Genomic DNA, 21,696 nt, shown 5'->3' on the forward strand with positions numbered 1-21,696 from the left:
CAGAATCTTACATGTGCTTTTCCACAAAATACCAGTGGTGCACGTAGTGAATCTCACAGTTCCAACTTGCCAACTGTGGGACCGTCAAGTGTTCAGCACTCAAACCGTAACAGAACCACAGTATCTGCTGGTAACATCAATTTTGCGGAATCATTTCACCACTTTTTTAGCCCATCCTTTGCAAGGCCACAGGAGACAAGAAGTCTGACACATAGTCAACGCCTAGAGACGATGGTACAGGAGTATCTCCAAGTAAACATTGAAGCCACGACTGTGTCACTGGACCCTTGCTCTTTTTGGGCTTCCAATCTGGATAAATGGCCAGAGCTAGCCACTTACGCCTTGGAGATCTTGTCATGCCCCGCAGCCAGCGTTCTGTCTGAACGTGTGTTCAGCGCTGCTGGTGGTGTGCTGACAGATAAGCGCACGCGGCTCTCCACTGATAATGTAGACAGACTCACGTTCATAAAGATGAACAAATCATGGATCCGAAACGACTTTTCTACCCCTGTGTCATCCTGGGGAGAGTAAAAGCTTGATGATTGGTTAAAATCACCCTACCAACCGTTTTAAGCTTTCAAATTACTAATCATGTTTATCTGTATCTTGACTGGAAAATAATTTGGGCTTTGTAGCAGTGTGCAGCACTGATCCTATTAGGCCATCTATACTAAAGCTCCACCAGATTTAAAATTAAAAATAATTTTTAGCTGCATCTAGCCCGGAAAATAATTTTGGGGCTCCGAGATGCGCAAGGCACATAAGTGCCTTCTTGCTGCACTACCTGCAGCATGACCCTCATATTGTCAGAATTCGAAGTAATCATGACTACTGGGTTGCCACACTCTTAGATCCCCCAAACTTTTCGATCAACCTTTTCATTTTAATAAAGACCAAAAAAATGGTCATTTTTGAAATTATAAGCATTAGCAGGTTGTTAGAAACTGAAATCAAACAGTTTTCAACTCAAAACTTTATTCTAGGTGATGTTACATTTTCACATAGGGCCCCTTGTTCGAAAGGAGCTTCTGAACTCTCTCGTCCATTGAATTTGTCAGGTTTTGGATGGTTTCTGCTTCAATTGTTTTGCATGAGGACAGAATACCCTCCCAGAGCTGTTGCTTAGATGTGAACTGCCTCCCGCCATCATAGACACTCCTTTTAATGATGCTCCAAAGGTTCTGAATGGGGTAGAGGTCAGGGGAGCATGGGGGTCACACCATAAGTTTGTCCCCTTTTATGCCCATATCAGCCAGAGATGCAGATGTTTTATGTGCAGCATGAGATGGTGCATTATCATGCAGAAAAATGATCTTGCTGTGAAATACACGGTTCTTCTTCTTGAACCATGGCAGGAAGTGCTGTTTGAGAAAATCCACATACATTATGGAGTTCATCTTTAGCGCCTTCAGGGATCCTAAAGGGGCCGACAATCTCTCTCCCCATGATTCCAGCCCAAAACATTACTCCACCTCCTCCTTGTTGGCGCTGTAGCCGTGTTTGCGTGGGGTGTCCATCAACCAGCCATCCTCCACTCCATCCATCTGGACCATCGAGCGCTGCACGGCACTCATCCGTGAACAAAACAGTTTTGAAATCAGTCTTCATGTAATGTTTGGCCCACTGAAGCCGTTTCTGCTTGTGTGAAGTGGATAGAGGAGGTCGACAGGATGGCGCATGCACAGCTGCAAACCTCTGAAGGACCCTGCATCTTGTTGTTCGGGGGACGTTGGAGGCACAAGCAGCTTCAAAAACTTGTCTGCTGCTATGACAAGGCTTTTTTGCCGCTGCTCTTTCAACCTGACGTAATTGCCTGTAGGAAAGAGTCCTCAATTTGCCCTTATCAGCACGCACACGTGTGTACTGTGAATCAGCTACATACTTCTTGATTGCCAAGACACTTCATCCTGATCATCGCACAATGTTGATTGTAGTCATGCCTTGACCTAAACACTCCACAATTTGTTGCTTCTCAGCAGCCGACACATCCTTTTTCTTTCCCATTTTGGCAGAAAATGTAGGCTGCTTAATAATGTGAGAGAGCCTTCTTAAGTAGTCTTGCCTTTCATTGGACACACCTGCCAAACTAATTAGCACAGGTGTCTGCAATTGCTTACAGTGATATAAAGAGCCCTGACACACATCACCATCAATGAGTTTAACTGACAAACAAACAAATTCTTCCCTTATCACTCCTAAACACTTTTTGTATAATAATTTGGAACGCAGTGTACATGTGCTTTTCCACAAAACACCAGTGGTTCACGTAGTGAATCTTACAGTTCTAACTTGCCAACCGTGGTCTGTATGGAGTTGTTCAATAAAGGGCCCAAAATTAAGATAACATAGATGGGAGAGGTCTCTATGAATAGGAATTCCTAAGTATTTGATACCCTGTGAGGGCCAGGCAAAGGGAAAGTTGGACTGGATGGAATCCTATATGGATTTGGGGAGGGAGACATCGAGGGCCTCAGACTTCGCTGCATTGATTTTAAAATTTGACCATGTAACAAAGTGATCTATTTCAGCCATAACAGCATGGATGGATATGTGACACCCCAGGGGTCTGGTTGCCACAGTGATAGAGATATTACGTCTGAGAGCAGGTGGGAGGTCCTTTGGTCAGGGATCCTGTGCATGCCACACCTCCTGCCCAGTCTTGGGAGGGGAAGGACTTCCCCTATATAAACCTGGGGCTGAGGCAGGGTAGGGAGTTCTGAGAGAAGAAGACAGGGAGCAGAGCTGCTCTATGGGCTCTGCTCCACAGGCAGGCCCTGTCCAGGGGCCTGGGCCTGGAGTCAAGGAGAGTAGAGACAAGAAACAGCAGAAGCAATACTACTACGAGTCAGGGGCTGGCAGCTGCAGAGCTCGCCCTGACTGAGAAGCTTTCTTACCGGACCCGGCGTCCGAGGCTGTGGGGACTAACTCTTACCCAGCAGCAGAAGCCGACCGGCAGGGGATTTCAGGTCCTCAGGCCCAGAAACCCGAAGGCACGGTCACACGCGTGGGACCAGCACCGCCATCGTGGAGCGGAAGCCATTAGAAGGCCCCGAGTCACCGGCCATACGGGTGAGCACCACACGGTACACTCAGGGACGTGGGCTACTTATATCCGCTTCTAGCAAGGTAGCCAGAAGAGTACAGTCAGTTTGGGAGGCCTACAACTCCGCCTGGCCAGGGGAGATCCCATCTGCTCAAGGACTGACCAGGCCCCGTTCACTAGCAAGTACTCCGGGAGGGTCTATCGTTGTTACCAGTAAAGACCCTGAATTACACCGCACCGTCTCTGAGTGGTTCCTGCTACCCCCATCATCCACGTCTGCTGCCCTGAGGCCATACCCCTCCCGTTGGGGGTTATACCATCTACGCTGCACCATCCATCCACCGGCCTCAGCGGACTGTCCTGCAGCGGCAGCTCCATAGCTGCATTCAACGGGTGGCGTAGTCGTCCTACATCTACCGCTGTTACATCGCCGCTCAGTTTGACTCCCTGGGCACGGACCGGGTCACCGCCACGAGACTACAACCCTCAAGAGATCCGGCTCCGGGTAAGCTCCCGCGTGCGCAACGCAGCGCGACACAGGCCCAGGGGCGCGTCAGATATATGTGATTGAGTGATATATACTAGGACATCATCAGCAAATAGAGAGCACTTGTACTCGGTGCCTCCCACCTCAATCCACCTAATATTGGGGTTATGGCGAATTGATGAGAGCAGGTGCTCCGTCACTAGGATGTATAAGAGAGGGGACAGAGGACATCACTGCCTTGTCCCATTGGTGATTGTGAAAGGTGATGAAAATGTTCTGACGCACCCCCTGGGCCTTGGGACACCCAGAGCCGGACCCTTTTTGGTGGATGCTGGTGGTTGTAGTCTTCGTGGCGGCGACCCAGTTCCGTGGCTCAGGGCGGTCAAACCAGTGGCGGAACTATTTATGTGGTTTTCATGTTTAAATGTCCGACTACGCCACCCGTGGATTGCGGTCAGAGTGAACCGCCGCTACAGGGCAGACCACTGAGGCTGGTGTTGTGGGTGCAGCAGAGCGTAGCATAACTCCCCATGGGAGGAGTATAGCCTCAGGGCAGTGTATGCGGAGGATGGGGGTGATGGTGCAGGGCAGCAGCAGTAATGACACGGAGTCAGTGATGCAGTCCAGGGCCTTTACTCACAGTTCTTATTATCCAGACCACGTCTGCAGGTAACGGCTGCCCACGTCATACTGTGCTCACCAGGTGAGGGGCTCAGACAACTCCCAGATAACTTTGGAGCACTTCACAGGACCCCCTTTGTGTGTCCTTTGTCTGGCCTTTCTTACCAACACTTCTGTCCGGCTGCCTCGGGCCTCCTCTTGGTAAACTTGGCGCCAGTTTCCCTGACCCTATGTGGTGCCTTCCTAGCGGGTGTAGCGAGGGGCTGCGCCACATAAAATGTCAGAGCCTCCGGTTTCTAGCTGAGGGTCGTTTCCTGCCTCCACTAGTTCGGGGACCGGTCTCCCCCTTTGGCCTGACCCCTCCACGCAGGTGGATTCGGGCGTGCGGTGGCGACTCGCCCGTCCGCACCCCTGGGATCCCTTCATTCCTCGTTCCTGGAGCCTTCTCCGCTCCTCTTCCTTCCTTCTCCCTCTTCCAGGCCTGGGCCTCTGTTACTAGGCCCGCCTCCGGAGCAGAGCTCATGCAGAGCCCCTGCTCCCTGCCACTTCTGCTCAGACTTCTCTGCACTGAACTAAGATGGTGCCCACCTTTTATACTCCCTTCTCAATGCACCCAGGAACTGCTTCCTCCCTGCTCCTGCACTACAGGGTTCCCCTTCCTCAGTGTTCCCTCCCCCCACTCCAGCCAGGGACAGGGACTGTCGTGCCCATCTCAGGGGCATATTGGTCGCCCTGCCCCACGGCAATGTGGTGTAATGCATGCAGGTGTCGGGTCCTGATCCACACTCCATCCTTACCTGAGAGTGAGATATCACACCTCTGGGTGAGGTGCAATACGTCTGTAGCAACCGAGCCCTCAGGGTGCTACAGTTCCATTTATCTTCAGCCTAGGTGACGTATTGCGATACAGGGCCGTGATTTTGGCTATAAAAGGGTCCCCTAGACCCCTACCCCAAGCTTTTTAAGAGAATCATATATGGCGTGCCAGGAGACTCTATGGAATGCTTTCTCAGCATCCAACTAGAGTATCTAATTACAAATTTTTAACTGCATCTAGCCCAGGAAATACTTTGTGCCTAGTAGCAGTGTCTGCTAGTGAGCGGATTATCCCGGCTGTTAAGCAAGCTGCACCACCTGTAGTTTAGACACTTAATTTTTTCAAAGGAAATGCTTCGGGACCATGGGATACTTAGTGAAGAGCATCAGGAGGCACCCCAAGGCATAGGGGCTGGGACTGGCAGTAGGATGCCTTGCAGTGGACAGCCGAGCTCGATCTTTATAAAAGCTTTTTAACTGCAGCAGCTTTAGTGGACGCTACTGGAGCTGGAATTACCGCGGCTGCTGGCATGAGACTTGCCCTCCAATAGATCCTTGTAAATGGATTTAAAGTGTATTCATTCAAATTAGAGAGACAATTTAAATTAAAAAGCTTAGAGCTGCCTCCACCACATGGGGGCTCGCTCGACCCACCAGCGGACAGGCACCAGTATTGGGAGAGGGGGGCTGGCCGTCAGGGTTCACCGCGGCTCTGGCACAAACCCGGCGACACGGAGGTGGCACGGGCAGGAGCGGACTGGCCGTGTCGGCTTCTCACTTTTTGGATTTTAGAAGGGCATGACATGCCTATATCTGTGTCTCCCCCTCCTTTTACTCCTCCACCTCTTTTATTTTCGCATGACTATATGTACTTGTCACTTTTCCATGTGTTAGTTATGTCTTCTGAGCAGTTTGTCAGCTTTTGGACACCTTTGAAGGTGTTTTCTATGTGTTTCTATGTGTTTTTGTTTGCCTGCCATTGGTTTTAACGGTGTTCGAAGGTGTTCGACGAACAGTTCGACGAACAGTTCGGCGAACACACGGGTGTTCGACGAACCGAACCGAACTCGAACACTACGGGGGTGGCTCAACACTAATCACCAGTGACATTATACACAGGAGCCCAGTACATAGTATATAGTGTAAGTGTACATGTAATACACTGACTCACTGGTGACGTCTCTAGGTGAAGTCCTTCAGCTACGCTTTTCTCCTTCATCCAGCACAGACCGCCATCACGTCTTCCAGCCAGGACTCGTCTCTGCATAAAATGACACAGTTATCTAGAGCACATTCTCCAACTTCTACATTACGCAGCTGAATACAGACGTGCATCCACCATCAATATATGGTTAGTTATTATGCAACCTACCATTCCAAATATAAATTGTAATCCACCACGGTGCCCCCATTAACTGTAAATAGGCACTTAATATATAATTTAATTAGAGCCTCTACTCTTTCCGCCAATTTGTTACCAGTTACACTCCTGCATCCGCAACGCCCCCTACTCTATACTTCCTGCTCCCCGCATTCATTATTTACATGCAACCCCCTGCCCCAATTCATTATATTATGTCGTGCTCTCCCCACCCCATCATCATTTATCATTTACTCTCCCCCACCCCACATTCATTATGTGCAGCTCCATATCCCCCTACTCCCAATTCCCCCATGTGCAGCTCTTATCCCCCCCATGTGCAGCTCTCACCCCCCCCCATGTGCAGCTCTCAATCCCCCCCATGGCAAGCTATCAACCCCCTCCATGTGCAGCTCTCAAACCCCCCCCCCATGTGCATCTCTCATCTCCCCCCATGTGCATCTCTCATCTCCCCCCCACATGTGCATCTCTCATGCCCCCCCACATGTGCATCTCTCATCTCCCCCCCCACATGTGCATCTCTCATCTCCCCCCCCACATGTGCATCTCTCATCTCCCCCCCCACATGTGCATCTCTCAGCTCCTCCCCCACATGTGCATCTCTCATCTCCCCCTCCACATGTGCATCTCTCATCTCCCCCCCCCCCACAAGTGCATCTCTCATCCCCCCCACATGTGCATCTCTCACCACCCCCCCATGTGCACCTCTCTCATCCCCCCCATGTGCACATCTCTCATCCCCCTCCCCCACATGTGCCTCTCTCTTATCCCCCTCCACCACATGTGCACCTCTCTCATCCCCCCCACATGTGCATCTCTTATCTCCCCCCCACATGTGCATCTCTCATCTCCCCCCCCACATGTGCATCTCTCATCTCCCCCCCCCACATGTGCATCTCTCATCTCCCATTCCCCCCACTCCAAGTTAATTGTATTTAAAAAAAAAAATAAAACTTGTTATACTTACCCCCATGCGATCCCTGCAGAATCCGTCACATGACCGGAAGTCAGGGGAATCATGAAGGCGCTGCCGCAGCAGCGCAGCGCAGCGCAGCGCTGAGATGTCCCGGACCCGGCGCTTAGCATGGGGCCGGGGGCCCCATGAGGAGAGAGACTCACAAGAGGGGGGTCCCCAACGGGGCTCCGAGGGGGCCCCTACCGGCCGGGCCCCATACTGGAGTCAGGACAGTCATGCCCTGATGGCGGCCCTGCTGGAGGCTGGAGGGGCCCCCTCTCCCTCGGGGCCCCCGTTCAATGAACGGGCTGCACGGGCGGTAGTTCCGCCCCTGGTCCTCTGGCCATCCATGCTGAACAGACGGTATGAGAGTTGTGCAGGTAGTACCGTTTATAGCGCATTAAACTAGCTCCTGCTAGTCATCAAGCAGCGCGGGCCTGTGTCAGGGAGGAAACGCCGGGCAGCCAGGAAAGAGGTGAGGATGGATCCCTGCAGCTCCGCTGCCATTTTCCTCCTGTCAGCAGCGGAGCTGGAGGGATCGCTCCATGCCCACCGCATATGATGCTGCTTCTCGGAGCCCCAGGCTCCGGGGGGCCTATGGCCAGATTGCCCTTAATATTGGCCGCCTGGCAAGGGCCCCTCTGCACCGCCGGGCCCCGGTGCAGTTGCACCAGCTGCACCGGCGGTAGTTCCACCCCTGCACTGCCCTCTCTGGCTACTTCTGTGGGTGTACCTTGATGCCCCACACTTTACTCTACTGCAGACTATTCAAGAAGTGCAACCTTCCTCCTTGCAAAAATTTCTACATTTCTGTTTTTTTCAGTCAAGATGGGGTGCAGAGTGTACTTTAATGAGAAAAAAAAATGAACATTTTAGAATTTACCAAATGGCTGCAATGAAACAAAGAGTGAAAAATTTAAAGAGGTCTGAAGGGTCTGAATACTTTCCGTACCCACTGTAGGAGTGCCCCTGTTGAACATCACTTCAGAGAGTCACTACAGCTATCCCACCACTTTATACAATGAGCAAAACTACATCGGCTGGTTGGCACCAGTATCACTCTCATATGACACTAACTCCTCCATGTGTTCCTATAATCAAAACAACACAAGTGCAGCATGAACATTAATAACGTTTCTGGATGGAGCAACATTTCTTTATTTTACTCGCTCATATATAGCTTTACAGACATCATTGTCAATGTTCCCATTGGTAGTCTACTCTATATTCCCTATAAGTATGTCTTTGGAAGGAAACCGGCAACCTGGAGTAATCCCACACAAACACGGGAAGAGCATACAAACTCCTTGCAGATGTTGTCCTTGGTGGGAACCAGTGCTGCAAACTTTGGAGCTACCCACCGAGCCACCATTCTACCCATGAACATGAATCAATGTTCCCCAAAAGAGGGACCAAAACAGCCCAAAAAGTTGAACGTCCAAGTCTCTTGTAAGAGGGTGTTTAGGGAACAATTTTCAATCGTCTTGCAAGTGCTTCAACCCTTCCACTGGACAGGGCAATCTGGTAACTTCCTGGGCTCACCGATAGATGTAATCTTTGCCACACCTCAAACCCTTCACCGTCCATGCGGTCATTTGACCTTTTTTTTTTCAAAATTTTAATCGTCATACTACTGTTGACACAAGCAATGAACTATATTAACTTCTATCAATGAGAAATTCACCTTCTTACATATTATTTTCACTGCAGCTGCAAAAGAAGAAACCACACAAGTCATAAAAGTATGACTAATATCAAAACTTCATTCTGTCAGTAAATATTATGCCTGATTGACCAGCAGTTATAAAATACCCTTTGTGTGACTAAACCATTCTTTACCTTAATAATATGTTGACGTTAAATTCCCCCCTCCCATTAGAGAACATTTTTTCTTTCACAATTAAAATAAAATTGAAATATTATTGAATCCTTGTCTTGTAGATGGAAGGGTTTTTCATCTGCTTTATAGTGTTGGTAGACCACTAGACCTAGAATACGTTTTTTTTTACTGGTAACATGGGTCCCACTCTGGAACTAGTGTTGAGCCACCCCCGTAGTGTTCGAGTTCGGTTCGGTTCGTCGAACACCCGTATGTTCGTCGAACTGTTCGTCAAACTGTTCGTCGAACACCGTTGAACACCGTTAAAACGAATGGCAGGCAAACAAAAACACATAGAAACACATAGAAAACACTTCAAAGGTGTCCAAAAGCTGACAAACTGCTCAGAAGACACAACTAACACATGGAAAAGTGACAAGTACATATAGTCATGCGAAAAGAAAAGAGGACGAGGAGTAAAAGGAGGGTGAGACACAGATATAGGCATGTCATGCCCTTCTAAAACCAAAAAGTGCGAAGCCGACACGGCCAGTCCGTTCCTGCCCGTGCGAACTCCGTGTCGCCGGGTTTGTGCCAGAGCTGCGGTGGACCCTGACGGCCAGCCCCCCTCTCCCAATACTGGTGCCTGTCCGCTGGTGGGTCGAGCGAGCCCCCCCGCGGTGGAGGCAGGTCTAATCTTTTTAATTTAAATTGTTGTCTAATTTGAATGAGTACACTTTAAATCCCTTTACAAGGATCTATTGGAGGGCAAGTCTCATGCCAGCAGCCGCGGTAATTCCAGCTCCAGTAGCGTCCACTAAAGCTGCTGCAGTTAAAAAGCTTTTATAAGGATCGAGCTTGGCGGTCCACCGCAAGGCGTCCTACCGCCAGTCCCAGCCCCTGTGCCTTGGGGTGCCTCCCCGATGCTCTTCACTGAGTGTCCCGGGGGCCCGAACCATTTCCTTTGAAAAAATTAAGTGTCCAAACTACAATTGGTGTAGCTTGCTTAACAGCTGGGTTAATCCGCTGACTAGCAGACACTGCTACTAGGCCCAAAGTATTGCTTGGGCTAGATGCAGTTAAAAATTTGTAATTAGATACTCTCGTTGGATGCTGAGAAAGCATTCCATAGATTCTCCTGGCACGCCATATATTATTCTCTTAAAAAGCTTGGGGTAGGGGACCCTTTTATAGCCAAAATCATAGCCCTGTATCGCAATCCGTCAGCTAGGCTGAAGATAAATGGAACATTATAATCACCTTTCATAATCACCAATGGGACAAGGCAGGGATGTCCTCTGTCCCCTCTCTTATACATCCTAGTGATGGAGCACCTGCTCTCATCAATTCACGATAACCCCAATATTAGGGGGATTGAGGTGGGAGGCACCGAGTACAAGTGCTCTGCATTTGCTGATGATGTCCTAGTATATATCACTCAACCACATATATCCATCACTGCTGTTATGGCTGAAATAGATCACTTTGGTACATGGTCAAATTTTAAAATCAATGCAGCGAAGTCTGAGGCCCTCGATGTCTCCCTCCCCAAATCCATACAGGATTCCATCCAGTCCAACTTTCCCTTTGCCTGGCCCTCACAGGGTATCAAATACTTAGGAATTTGTATTCATAGAGACCTCTCCCGTATATTTTATCTTAATTTTGGGCCCTTTATTGAACAACTCCATAGAGATCTTACTTCTTGGATGGTGAAAGATTTTTCCTGGTTCAGCAGAATAAATATACTAAAAATGAACGTCCTACCTAAACTCTTATACCTCTTCCAAACCATTCCCGTGGTAATTCCCTCAAATTTTTGGAAAAGACTACGCAGTAGCTTTTGCAGATTTATCTGGGCAAGTGGGCGTCCACGCATTCGGGGGGGACGTTCTGATCAGACACAAACAAAAGGGGGGCCTTAGCCTTCCGGTTTGTAGAAGGTATTACATGGCAGCAGTACACGCTAGAATCCTGGACTTCTTCCATCATTCAGAGGGGAAATTGTGGGTCAAAATAACTCAATCCATTTGTCCTAAAGCTCTTACCACTCTCCCATGGTGCACCCATTTAATTGTCCCCTCTCTTGGCCTCATGTCATATAGTACTTATGCCACTGCTTTGGCTTTGAGATCCCAAAAAAAAGCTTATCCTCAATCGACCCCCAGGGCCCCTTGCTCCCGATTTCAGATAATCCAGATTTCCCACCAGGACTATCTGCAAATAGATTTCTCGGTTCAAATAAATCCCATCCGATATTATTTTCTCATGTTATCTCCAATACTTCGCTGCTCCCCCTCAATGACTTGTTACAGGGAAGAGCCACTTCCCCGAAGGCTAATTTTGAATATAGCCAGTAACAACACTTCTATTCAACTGTGAAGAAGCGCACACATCTTCATAGAGATCTCACAAACTTTGAAAAATTGAGCCTATCATTGTCACCCCCTACACACTCCATCTCCCTACTGTATAATCTCCTCATTGCCCAGGTAACTGACAATAGGCCAGGATTCTGCGATGCATGGGAAAGGGAACTGGGGAAGTCCTTCTCTGACTCACAATGGGATAAATGTTTCTTCCTAACACATAAAACCTCAATAGGGTCCAAAGCTCAGGAAACCTCCTTCAAAATTATCTCTAGATGGTACCGGGTACCAGCAGTCCTTCATAGATGGTATCCAGTGGTCTCGGATAGATGTTGGAGATGTGGGGAGGGGGAAGGGACAATGTCACACATATGGTGGGCATGCCCTATAATAAATGCATTTTGGGCAAAGGTGGTTCCCATGATTGAGAAAACAACTGGTTTGACTATCCCTAATACACCAGAAACCCTCCTTTTATCAATGTTACCAATAAGTAAACATAGTTATAAAAGGTCATCAATAGGCTACCTAATACAGGCGGCTAAGAATGTCATTCCACGACACTGGAAAAGCAGAGACCCACCCACTGTGGAGGAATGGTTTGCAGAGATCTCCCTCCTTAATAGGATGGAGCATCTGATTGCCATCTCACCGGCTGATGTTGATAGATACTGTGTGATTTGGAGGGATTGGATTGATTTGCAAAACTCTGACGCCTACCATCTAGCCCCCAACTAAAGTTATCCGTGATGTCGGCACAACAATGATCATAATTGCACTCTATTGATTGGTGGCCTGCCGTGGTCCGCTCCCTCTCTCTCTATCTTTCATATGGAAAAATACATGCTTGATCTGGATATTGATGGAAAACCCTCCCTGTACCCCCCAATGTACTGTCGTTATGCATAGATTTATAGTTATACTACCCCTTTTACTATGTATATTGTATTTTCTTGTACTTTTTCAACACAAAAATAAAAAAAAATGTGAATTTGAAAAAAAAAATTGTAATTATATCTACAGGCGGTGGCTACTCCGCTGACTAGCAGACACTGAAGCTTTGCAGACCTCTGATTCCGAGGCTATAGTATGAGTAAACAGCTCTTCAGACTCAACCATCTGTGTTACCCCAAGCCATAGTGTATGTAGTTTCTTACGGTTAAAAGGGGGGGAGAGACCCGACCCACCTGGAATTGACAATGGCAGCGTCATGTAAAACACAGCAAGGGGACTGCAAAAAGAGTCTCCATTTTTTCCCAAAATTGTGGCACAGACACCACTTAAGTGGCATCAATTATCCCAGAGTTGCTTAAAATGGTTGGTGAGGTGATTTTCCAAAATCCTCAAGCTTTTAGTCTCCCCAGAATGACACAGGTGGGGCAGATGGTGGTTGTCCCGGCCCGCTAGGCCGCATTGTAGCACAGTGAGCTTCGCACTGCAACTTATGCTTCATATCCATGTGACGGTTCATGCATGAAGTGCTCAAACTATGGATTTTTTGGCCTCTACTTAGCTTTTGGTGACAAATGTTACAGATAACACGAGTTGGGTCATCCTTATCGATCTGAAAAAATGCCCAGGCTATGCAAGGCTTAGAACCAATGCGACCTGAAGAGCCACCACGACTTGTGGTCAGAGGCAGAGTTGTGTTTGAGGATGCAGTTGTTGACGTGCTTCCAGTACTACGTCTCTGTCCAGGAAGGTACAACCTGACCTCGTCGTCACTAGCATCCTCCTCCACCTCCTCTGCTGACCTCATCGACTGGCTGACTGTGGGTTGACAGTAAGTGGGATCTGCAACCTCGTCATCATCACCCTGAGTGTTCTCACACCGGTCGTCCTCAGAGCAACCTCTTCCTGCCCTGACAAAAAACTCAAGTTTTCGCTCCAATCAGGTATTTGAGTCTCATCATCGTCTTCCTCATTGTCTCCACCAACATGAGTTACAGTTTGGGAACGAGGGTCTACATTATGGTCAGAACCTTCTTCATCTGGTCCTGGATCCGACTCATAAAGATTCTGGGCATCAGTGCAGATCATTTCCTCGTCTGGATTCACAGAAGCTCTGGAGCCGACCTCTGATTCCCAGGCTATAGTATGAGTAAACAGCTCTGCAGACTCAACCATCTGTTCTACCCCATACTCAGACTGGCAGCTGGAAACTTGGGAGCTGTGAGGAAGCAAGTGCGATTGGGGTGACACCTCTGAGGACTGAAGTATTTGTGATGTTGAAGTTGAGGTGGAGAGCCCACTTAAAGGAGCACTTGATATCCGTTGAAGCACCTGCTGTTTTTGTGCCTCATCTGGAATTTGTAGCGATGGGCGTGGCCGTAAGAAAGGGATCGTATCACATTGTCCACTAAAAGAAGTAGACATCTTAGTTTGGCTGGAAGATGGTCTTTCTTCTGCAGATGTTACTGTTGCTTTAACACCTACCCCACGAACACAACCTTTTTTTCCCTTCCCAACACGCCTATTCCCCTTTCCACCAGCAGCAGGCCTTTTGCCGCTCATTTTGGTGGTTAACTAATTGACAACTCTGGAGTTGTTTGCACAAAAAACGATGGATGGAAACCGAGCAGAGCTGAGTGGCCAAATTGTGGTGCTAGCCCAAAAGGATTGGCTGGGTTAGAAGCAGTAAAACAATTTTATTAGATACACAGGTGGTGGAGCTTGGTATAGATGGCCTAATAGAATGAGTACAAAACACTGCTACAGGCCCAAAATTATTTTCCAGGCAAGATGCAGCTAAAAATTATTAGTAATTTGAAAGCTGGTGGAGCTTAGTATAGATGGCCTAATAGAATGAGTACCACACACTGCTACAGGCCCAAAATTATTTTACAGGCAAGATGCAGCTAAAAATTATTAGTAATTTGAAAGCTGGTGGAGCTTAGTATAGATGGCCTAATAGAATGAGTACCACACACTGCTAATATGCCCAAAAGGTTTTACTTGGCTAGGTGCAGTAAAAAATTTGTATTACATACACAGTGTGGCTTGCAACACAATTAGGCTACTCCACTTCCTAACACCACACTGCTAATATGCCCAAAAGGTTTTTCTTGGCTAGGTGCAGTAAAAAATTTGTATTACATACACAGGTGGTGTAGCTTGCAACACATATAGGCTACTCCACTGACTAACACACACTGCTAATATGCCCAAAAGGTTTTACTTGGCTAGGTGCAGTAAAAAATTTGTATTACATACACAGGTGGTGTAGCTTGCAACACAGATAGGCTACTCCACTGACTAACACACACTGCTAATATGCTCAAAAGGTTTTACTTGGCTAGGTGCCGTAAAAAATTTGTATTACATACACAAGTGGTGTAGCTTGAAACACAGATAGGCTACTCCACTGACTAACACACACTGCTAATATGCCCAAAAGGTTTTACTTGGCTAGGTGCAGTAAAAAATTTGTATAACATACACAGGTGGTGTAGCATGCAACACAGATAGGCTACTCCACTGACTAACACACACTGCTAATATGCCCAAAAGGTTTTACTTGGCTAGGTGCAGTAAAAAATTTGTATTACATACACAGGTGGTGTAGCTTGCAACACAGATAGGCTACTCCACTGACTAACACACACTGCTAATATGCCCAAAAGGTTTTACTTGGCTAGGTGCAGTAAAAAATTTGTATTACATACACAGGTGGTGTAGCTTGCAACACAGATAGGCTACTCCACTGACTAACACACACTGCTGATATGCCCAAAAGGTTTTACTTGGCTAGGTGCAGTAAAAAATTTGTATTACATACACAGGTGGTGTAACTTGCAACACAGATAGGCTACTCCACTGTCTAACACACACTGCTAATATGCCCAAAAGGTTTTACTTGGCTAGATGCAGTAAAAAATTTGTATTACATACACAGGTGGTGTAGCTTGCAACACAGACAGGCTACTCCACTGACTGACACACACTGCTCATATGCCCAAAAGGTTTTACTTGGCTAGGTGCAGTAAAAAAATTGTATTACATACACAGGTGGTGTAGCTTGCAACACAGATAGGCTACTCCACTGACTAACACACACTGCTAATATGCCCAAAAGGTTTTACTTGGCTAGGTGCAGTAAAAAATTTGTATTACATACACAGGTGGTGTAGCTTGCAACACAGATAGGCTACTCCACTGACTAACACACACTGCAAGAGGCCCAAAAGGATTTGCTTAGCTAGATTTAGCCAAATGCTGTGAAAAACACTTGCACAGCACTAAAACAGATCTGCCTGGCAAAAAGTGATAGGAACTGATGTAACCTAGCCCTCAAAAGGGCTGGAATTACAACTAGTCACTACTCCAAACCTATCTGTCCATTTAAGAGCACAGAGAGTGCTAGGAACTGCTGTAACCTAGCCCTCAAAAGGGCTGCAATTACAAACTAGTCCCTACTCCCTAAACCTTTCTGTCTATTTAAGAGAAAATTCGCTTGCAATTCACAGTTACACAATATAGCGCTAACAGCAGCAGCAGTGCCGTCTAACACTCAGCTGCAGCAGTGAGAAAATGGTGGCGACAGGGAAAATGGCTGGGTCTTATAGGGCAAGGACATGTGACATACACAGCCAATGACACATGCCCTTGCTCTTGTGAAAAAAAGCACTTCGCTCCGTGTGTGCGCTGCTGATAGGCTGACAGACTGCACCTCCCCACTGTAAATGCGGGAAAGAGAAAAAAAAATGGAGATCTTCATTATTCCTGCAGAGATCCATCCCCTGCCCCTCCCCCCGCCCCGCTGTACACTCAAACTGTGTATTAACCTTGATTATCAGCATTACTGTGAAAAAATCGAGTTATGATTTTGGTGCACGAACAGTTATCGAACATAACCTCGAACAGCCGAATTTTTTTCAAATCGTTCTGGTTCGTCAAACGGCTCAAACACCGCCCAAAACAGCTCGAATTTGAGATTGGCGAACAGTTCGAGTCGAACAACGCTCATCTCTATCTGGAACACTACCATCCTCCTTGATTTGCTGGAATGAGTCGGGCTACTAGTCTCAGTTATTGGCTAAATACTAAGTCATATTGATGGATGCGGCACAATACACCCACGTCATAGGATGCTTATGTCATTTTCCGTAGTCAGCCAACCATTCCCTATGTCTGAGAGAAGCTATGAAATCATAGATTTTTTTTATCAGAATAGCATTTTCTACATCTTCTTGTTGGTGGAATTACTCTGCATAGAGAACACTTTGATGCAAATCACATCATGGTGATTGCACTGACACTTATACTATACTCACGCTATGATCGTTGAGCAGACAGTCGTAATATTTAGCCACAATCCTTCAGCTACCACTAAGATCAGAGAAGATTTTGACTTCTGAAGTTAGTCTATGCACACACAGAGTTTTTCGAGGAGATTTTGGAGCAGAAACTGAGCAATTGATCCTCCAAATCTCAAAAGTACTCCGCTTAGTTTCTTCTCTGAAAACGTAGCAAAAAGACTCCGTGTGCACATATCCTCAACTTGTTCATAGCAGTCTTCAATACTGATTTTGGTATTGTACACAGGATAAGCTGGCCATGCTGTTGGTTCAACATTCATACGGCAAACAGCTATCTCTGCTGACTTCCCCTTAAGAATGAACTCTTAGCTTGGCCATACATTAACCTGTTTTCAATCGGGAGAGGGGAGACAGAGACCTCTAACAGTGACCTATCTCCTGAAAGCAAAATGATCTGGCATTGAAATTCCAACTACTGACAGATGATGAATTGGGAAGCTGGTCCTCTCGAAATCAGTATATTTGGCTGACTTACTAAATGTGTCTGGTGGCATATAGTCTGAGACCAGAAAGAAGAACCTTTGTCTATGATAAAATTCCCAATTCGAAGAGAATTTTTCACTCAAAAACTATTAATGTGGATCTCCCATTTGGAAAATTTTTGGCATATCCTGAGATACCTCTTAGCTGGGATCTGCACCTCTCCAAAGAATGTGTCTTGCACACTTATTTGGATACATTTGGAATTCTGATAGAAGTGAATGGAGAGAGACAGACTTGTATGACATCCCTCCATTCCTGGTTATAAGAGATAGGCTCTTCTTAAAATAGATGTGGGTTTCCTATGTGGGACACTTTTCTATCACACAATCCTGGCATATTCAGTGGCTATGCCATAAATGTCACAGAAAGAATACCCCTTTATTCCCACAGCATGCACCTTTGTAACACAAGGGCTTTAGTTCCCACTGGTGGACATAGCCTTTAGATGAGTTTGTATAGAAGTGAATAGCATATAAATGATTTTTTTCTGGCAGTAATGGCAAACCTATCCAGGATCTGAAACACTTTGCATTCACGCGAGACAAGCAATTACTGTAGATTGCATCTATGGCTGTGTGTAGGTAAGCAGGGGATTTGGACCTCTGTAATAAAAAAGTTAAAAATGGAGTGCCAATAACTATAATATAATGAACCACCCCAAACAATGCAATCTGTGCTTATATACACTAGGTGGGTGTGGACCCAATGTACTAATGGCCAGGCTTACCCTGGATGGGCATGGACTAGGTGACTACCAGGTCTTCACTAGAGCCTCTGATGGTGAAGATAGGTTTGAGCCATTAGAGTAGCCACCATGTGCCACTCCAGGGTAGTCCCTGGACCTGCAGCAACTGCCTGAAAGGTCAGAGGCACAACAGAAGGTACAAAGGGCAAAAACAGAAATGTGGTTAGACAGTCCGAGGTTGGGGTGGGCAGCACAGACAAAACAAGAGAATGAGCTGGGTCGGTAACAGGAGAATCCAAACGAACATGCACCTTGACGGATTTCTAGAGAAAGAATGCAAATAACTCTAAGGTAAGGTATGAAGAGAAAAGCTTCCTAATATATCACCTGCTGGCAGGGGATAGGCCAGGGAAGTAAAAATCTGCAGGATACAGCAGGGTTAAATTCCTGCAGAGTCTGGCCGTACCTTACTATAGCCAGGTGGAGAGAGCAGGAGGAAGCAGCAGTGCTGGGAGTACTGCAAGAGGCAGCTCCGCAAGATGGCCTGACATGGGGAGGAGCAGAGCAGTGAACGCAGTGAGTAGAACAGCACTGAGAAGGTGTGCAATTTACCGGTGTGACATTTTTCAATGTTCTAGTTAATAATACACTGATGAGTACATACAGTGGGTGAAATAAATATTAAACACGTTACCAATTTTGTAAGTAAATATATTTCTAAAAGTGTTATTGATAGAATCACAGTTTTCACTACTGCAGATCTAGCAGAGCTCTGAATGCTGAGCTGTGTATAACCCGCCCCCAAACCCCTGATTGGCAGCTTACGATGTACATAGTATATTGACATAAAGTTGCTAATCAGTGGTGGAGATTGGATGGACTAGGAGATGCGAGACACCTAGTCCTGTAGTGATAATCTCCTGCTGATAAAACACTGATTGCATTGAAACAACAAGAAACAGCCTTGCAGGACTCATACTGCTCTCAGATTACATAGTAAAACCCTGCTGACAGATTCCCTTAAACACTTTATTAATTTGACCAGGGTGGTAGAGTGAAAAGAAAAAAAAAACATACTCACTTACTAGACCAGTGGCATTCCTTTGCTCTACGGGTGGCACCAGGTTTCCTCTACTGGCAAGGGGCGGAACGTGAATGCTGCAGTCAATCAGTAGATGCTGATTGGCTGCAGCCTTGACATTTCATCCAAACTGGTGAGCAACTCAAGTCCCGACCCCTCTCGACCGAGTCGGTCAGGGCTTAGAAATCATTGGTTCTTCTGCAGGCAGGGCAGAAGGGGGAGATTCCTGCTGCAGCCAGTTGTCTTACATCCATGTAGAGGTTCATGGAGGGGGGACCTAGCCGATCCTCTGAGACATAGAAAAAGATTTCTGTAAATATTTCATAGTTATAATTGCATTATGAGATAAAATAGGATTGAAGAAAAGACAGAGATTATGGAAGGAATATCTTTTTATTAATTCTTTTCAGCATTTTCTGCGTGTACTGCTGCTTTAAAGGTTAAGGTTTGGTATTACTCTTGCTTTTATAATTATTTTTTTTTTTACTGCAAATGCAGAATAATATTTGTGGTCTTACGTATGTCTATGATTTACACCTGATATATCTCACAAGATGTAAAGGTTGATTTACTATCTATTTGATCACCTCATAAAACCATATGTCATAGACGTTAGCTTCCAAAGGTCAGGAGTGCTTTCTTGAATCATGAGACTTTTTTTTTGCTGTAAAGACATATACGGTATATTCATTTAGTCTTTAACCACAATATACTTCTTCTGTTTCAGACCACATGAAAACTTATGGCTTCTAGAAGTAGTTAATATTTTAATGTAGATAAGCAGATGTTAAAGTAAAAGGGTAAATGGGGCGTCTCAGTACACCAGAAGCGTGTCAGGTGTTGAGGTTTTTAGCTTTTAATGGACTTTTAACTTGATTCAATAAACTTATGTTTTTATCCAGTCAGTTGTGCTGGAATCTACCCATGTTTTTCTTTCTATCGGCTGCAATCACCAACAGGTACGGCACCCACTGGTTTCTAATCACAGCAACGGATTCAACTATGTTACCAATGTAAACAGCTCTAACCCTTCCCCTCTTCCCTAATTCCTTAAAAGGGTAAAACCAAGATCTGGAGCACATTTCATCCTCATAAGGCTACTTTCCCACGGTGAGTTTTTGATGTTGCAGATTTTCTGCACCCGTTGAGCAATATACAGTCCTGCTTGTCATTATCGGCACCCATGAAGTACATAATGTGGAATATCTCCTGAAAAAATTAATCAAGTGAAACAGTTTTTTTTTTATAGAAACTCGTGTAAAATACAAAAGAGCAAATGGCAAACAATAATTTAAAACAATAAAAAATGGGAGGGAAAACTAGAAAAACCTAAAGCTTGCTGTGACACTGCTATTGGCGCCCTTTACATTAATTTAGTATGGAAACAAAGTTTTACTCGCCTGTGGTAAAACACAGAAGAGATTCAGCTGTGATTAATTGTCGGTGCCCATGTGACATGAATTAGGCAATGAATGATGACTTCAGTGTTTTAAAAAGCCACATAGTTAAGACAAAGGAGCTGTCTGAGGAGGAAACAAAAGACTTCCAAAGGGTATAAGGCCATCTCCAAAGATCTTGGTATCCCAGTTTCAACAGTGCACTATGTTATTCAGAAGTTTGCAAAGCATGAAACCGTCAAGAACCTCCCAGGACACGAAGGAAAGAGGAAAATTAACAAGATGTCTTTGAAGGTTGGTGCAAATAGTGGAAAAAAACACTACGTCAAACATCCAAATACCTGAAGGCCAACCTGGAGCAGTCTAGGGTCATGGTTTCAACAAGTACCATACGCCGCACACTAAATCAAGCAGAGCTTTATGGGCGGAGGCCAAGGAAGAAACCATTGCTGAAGAAAAGACATAAAAAGGATCGACTGATCTTTCCAAAAGAATACCTTGACAAACCACAATCTTTCTCGGAAAATGTTCTGTGGACAGACGAAACAAAAACAGAGCTTTTTGACAATGCAAAGCAGCAGTTTATTTACAGACATTGCAATGAAGCTTATAAGGAAAAGAACACCTTACCAACAGTTAAGCATGGTGAAAGATCCATAATGCTGTGGGGTTGCTTTGCTGCACCAAGTACTGGAGGCCTTGATCGTATCACAGGAATCATAAAATCAGAGAATTATGAAGAGAGTTTAGATCGAAATGTCCTACCCAGTGTAAGAAAACTTGGTTTGAGTCGAAGATCATGGGTACTCCAGCAGGACAATGACTCAAAGCACACATCCAAAAGTACACAGGAATGATTGAAATAGAAAAAATGGACTGTTTTAAAATAGCCAGCAATGAGTCCTGACCCCAATCCCTTTTAAAATCTTTGGGGTGAGCTGAAATCTTCCATTGGGAAAAGGAACCCTGAAAACATTCAAGAGCTTGAACAAACTGCAAAGGAAGAGTGGGAGAAAATTCCAGCTGAGAAGTGCAAGAAGCTTATAGATGGCTACAAGAAACGTTTGAACGCTGTCAGCAATGCCAAAGGGTGTGCAACCAAGTATTAATTAGGGGTGCCTTTATTGCTGCACATGCTGTTTATTCTGTTTCTTCTTTGAAATTGCAACAGTCATTGTCTGTAATTTTCAGGAGCCTAAAGATTCCCCTGTCCTCTAACTTTTTAATTTTCAAATGCAGAC

Source organism: Phyllobates terribilis, unplaced genomic scaffold (assembly GCF_046119375.1).
Source record: "Phyllobates terribilis strain yellow unplaced genomic scaffold, ASM4611937v1 Scaffold_12__6_contigs__length_324123572, whole genome shotgun sequence".
NCBI classification, from domain to species: domain Eukaryota; kingdom Metazoa; phylum Chordata; class Amphibia; order Anura; family Dendrobatidae; genus Phyllobates; species Phyllobates terribilis.